Genomic DNA, 4,436 nt, shown 5'->3' on the forward strand with positions numbered 1-4,436 from the left:
CGCTCGATTATGTTTTGACATGTCCGGATTATTGAACTATGATTTGTTTTGCTTTGTCGTATTTATTTTGAATTGTTGAATTGGAAAGATTTATATCGTATAATCGATGTGCATGGATTGCATAGATTTGAGGTTTTGAAGTTGAGCTGTGTTGATATGAGCCGTCCGGCGCTATCGACGTATAGGGGGGCGGATATGCAAGTCTGGCCGCAAATGCTCTAAGAGGAGTTCCCAAGGGGGGCGTGGCCATTGTTTTGACTCCCAAGAGATGGTAAGTCTGGCCATTATTATGGCAAAAAGAAAGAAATATGACAAGTCCAGACTGTCGGCGGAGCTCACCTCTACTAGATCTGATGATAGCGTTTAAGGTCCGTATGAGCAAGAAAATCAGGCAGATTTATTACCTTCGTCGGCGTTCAGTCGCAACACCGGCAGCGATCCGTTTCTCAGTCGTGCCCTCGCCTTCCTCCTCCCGGATCCACCGCACATACCATAACCAGCGTCGCCGATATCGAGCACGGCAGATCAGATCGGGATCGGGATCTGGCCCAGCGACCACCGGCCATGAGCGAGGAGTCGCCGTGCACCCTCCTGCTACCTCTCTTGGACAAGAGCCGCCACTGGACGGCCGAGGAGATCAAGGCTGGCCTCGAGGGGAGCGACGTCGGCGCAAAGGTCGACGCACTGAAGCGCGCCGTCATGCTCCACCTCAACTGCGACACGGTGCCCGACCTCCTCATCACCGTCGTCCGCTCCGTCCTCCCCTCCGAGGAACACATCATCCAGAGGCTCCTCCTCGTCTACCTCGAGGTCGTGGACAAGCGGGACCAAGCCTCCGGCAAGGTCATCCCGGAGATGATCCTCGTCTCCCACCACCTCCGCGACAACCTCCAGCACCCCAACGAATACATCCGCGGCGTCACGCTGCGGTTCCTCTGCCGGCTCCGCGAGCCGGAGCTCCTCCAGCCGACGGTGCCCGCCATTATCGACAATCTGAAGCACCCGCACCCTTTCGTCCGCCGACACGCGCTCTCCGCAATCTCTGTCATCTTCCGCCTGCATTGTGGCGAGCAGCTCATCCCAAACGCGCCTTACCTTGTGGAGCGTGCTCTCGCCATTGAGCAGGACCCGAGTGCACGGAGGAGAGCGTTCTGCATGCTCTGCGACTGCTCGCCGGATCATGCGAACGCTTACTTGCTCGGCAACGCTGTCCGCGTCGCTGAGTGGCCTGTCACCCTCCAGACGGCGGCTCTCGATTTCGTTCGCAAAGCCTACGCCCCTCACTTCAGAACCACGTACATTGAGATGATCATGTCCTTCATCTCGCCATGGAGCACAACTGATGATGTTGTAGTATATGACTGCGCACGCACGCTCTTGTCTGTCTCCCGTGCACCGACGTTGATCCGCGCCGCTGCAGAAGCCTACTTCCGGCTGCTCACCTCAGAGAGTGACAACAAGGTGAGGCTCGTTATCTTGGACCGCCTGCGCGAGCTGTGCACCACACACCGTCAGATCATGGTCTCTTTTGTCATGGACATCCTGCACTCTCTTGCAACCGCTGATGCTGATCTGGTTGTCATAAGCAAGGTTCTGGATTTGGTACTTGGTTTGCTCACCACACAAAATGTGGAGAAGGTCGTTTTATACCTCAAGAAGGAGGTTTTTAAGACAATGGACAGTGTCCTCGAGATGGCCTATGAGTACTACCTGATGCTGGTGCAAGCGATCCATGGCTGTGCGGTAGAGTGCCCAAGTGTGACTGGATTGGTGATGCAGATCCTCTTGGATTTCCTTGTGTATGGTGGTGACATTGCTTCAGCTTCGGATGTCATTATGTTTGTGCGTGACGTCATCGGTACCGACCCTTTGTTCCGTGTGTCGGTGATAGAGAGGCTGATTGTTTTGTTAAGTTTTATCCAGGATTCCTTCATCTGTTCATGTGCTCTCTGGATCCTTGGGGAGTACTCGTTTTCGCTATCTGAGGTCCAGACAGCCATTTCTACCATTATGCAGACACTTGGAGATCAGCCCTTCAACGATGTCTCTGAGAAGAGCGATGAATCTATATTTGACTGCGCTCCTACAAGTGGGTTGTTGGATTGCAAACATAGTCTCAGATTTCTCATTATGTCAGGTGATTTTCACTTGGCCGCCGTTGTTGCGTGTACGTTGACCAAGCTTGTGCTGAGGCTGGAGGAGGTTGAGCCATCTAATAAGGTTGAAGCAAACAAGGCATCAGCAGAGTCTTTGCTGATCATGGTGTCCATGCTGCAGCTGGGGAAGTCCTCTTACCTTCCCCACCCTATTGACATTATTGACTCACATGACAGAATCGTGTTCTGTGTTAGGTTGCTTTGTAGCACTGATTATGATCATGAAAGGAAGGTTTGGTTGATGTCATGCCACCAGAGCTTCACAAAGATGCTTGATGAGAAGCAATCTAGAAAGAATGAAAAGATGAATGTCGACGCACAGAATGCCCATGCACATCTTGATGATTCCATTGATTTCTACCACCTGAGGAGCAGGAGGGGAATGGGCCAACTTGACTTGGAAGACGAATTCCAAGATGATTTAAATGCTGCAACTGGTGAACTCAGGGATGCAGATGATGCGAATAATTTGAACCGCCCTATTCAATTGACCGGGTTCAGTGATCCTTTGTATGTTGAAGGATTTGTTACCGTTAATCAATACTATGATACTGTACTTGATATTACACTCGTAAACCGGACAGAAGAAACAATGCACAACTTGTGTTTGGAGTTTGCAACAGCATGTAAAAATGCACTACTTGAGCGCTCTCGGAAGTACACTGTGGCTCCTAACACGAGCGTGCAAATCCAGGCCAACATCAAGGTTTCTTCATCAAATGTTGGAATTATAATGACTCGCATCGTTTACGAGACTTCAGATGAAATGGGGCCTTCAGAGGTGATCCTAAAAGACATGAGCATTAGCATTGCGGATTACATGACACCTGCTACATGCACTGATGTAGCTTTCCGGAAGATGTGGGCCGAGTGTCCGTGGAAAGTTAAGTTGAAGGTCAATACCTTGCTTCATGATGAGAAGGCATTTGTGAACTTTATAATCAAGTCAACAAACATGAACTGCCTAACACCATTGTCTGCGCTTGATGGGGACTGTGGGTTTGTTGCTGCCAATCTCTACGGCAAGAGTGTGTTTGGCGAGGATGCTTTGGTGAACATCAGCATAGAGAAGCAGCTGTCCAACTGTAAGCTCACTGGCTACATCGCTATACGTGGCTATGTCCAAGGACTCGTTCTTAATTTGACGCATACACTTATCCTTGAACAGCAGGCTACAGTGAACGCAGCCATGAGCGTGTGAGACGCGCCACAAGTATTGTTGTTACCCATACAACTAAATGTTCAGTGTTCCTTTTTTAACACAGATTTCAGTGTTCCGCAGAAAAAAATTCAGTATTATGAAAACTTGGTATTTTATTCATCGTCGTGAATATTATAATAAAATGTAGAATGCAGCTGTGCAAAATAGATTGAAGTTTGACACTTCGATACAAGAGAAATAATCGCTAGAAGGAATAAACATGAGGGCACAAAGCTAGCACGTAATCTTGACTTCCCAGGGGCTTAAGGGCATCTCAAACGTTGACCGGTAAATTTCCTCCGGCATCCATCTGCGGACCAGGAGGACCAATCCTCGGACAAGGATGCCGGAGGCCACCGTCCAATGCTGCCCTGGATACATTTCAACAACAATTCAAACTAACCCGACGAAATTCATTCAAACACGGTGGAATTCATTCTAATTCGGCTATAATTTACATAGAAAGGCCTTGCCACACCGCCATCGGTGTCGTCGTCGTTCTCGTGGCGCCGAAGGGCCGCGACAGCCTTGTCTGTCAACCTCCTGCTGCGCGGTGCGGAGTGACGGCGGGTCCACTGCCGACATTGCCTTCGGAGCCCTGGCGGCGGCCTTGCCGCGATCGGCGTTGGCGGAGCGCTAAGCAACCACTCCTCGCCATCAAGGCGGTGGTGGCGCCTGGTAGCCGTCTCTGGGATTGATAGAGTAGAAGTGGCTCAAGGGATCATAAAAAAGACATGAATGAAAATTGCCCTTGCACATATCTACATAAGGGCATGTACAATGGTGCTATCTTAGGTGTGCCACGTAAGATAATTGCTGAGGTGGAGGAGAGAGAATACATAAGAAAAGACTTGTCTTCTCTTATTTAAGAGATGACCTCTTAGCCCGATATGTGTCACCATGATTTTAGGAATAGCTAGTTATCTTAGATAAGGGTAAAGGATAACACATTGTAGACACGTTTTATTGTCATCTCTAAATTACATGCAATGTTTAAGATAAGACCATCATATCAACCATTGTACATGTCCTAAGTTCAACAATGGAGAAATTTATACCAAACTCAAATAGAAACTAAT

The 4,436-nt window shown here is 49.2% G+C and overlaps 2 pseudogenes; one reads left to right on the forward strand and one right to left on the reverse strand.

The window, feature by feature from the left end:
- Window positions 1–855: 855 nt before the first annotated feature.
- Window positions 856–3,245, forward strand: LOC119282519 (annotated as a pseudogene).
- A 1,124-nt stretch (window positions 3,246–4,369) lies between these two features.
- The window catches only part of LOC119280185, a 2,057-nt pseudogene continuing 1,990 nt past the window's right edge, over window positions 4,370–4,436 (reverse strand).

Source organism: Triticum dicoccoides, chromosome 3B (genome assembly GCF_002162155.2).
Source record: "Triticum dicoccoides isolate Atlit2015 ecotype Zavitan chromosome 3B, WEW_v2.0, whole genome shotgun sequence".
Classification (NCBI taxonomy): Eukaryota; Viridiplantae; Streptophyta; class Magnoliopsida; order Poales; family Poaceae; genus Triticum; species Triticum dicoccoides.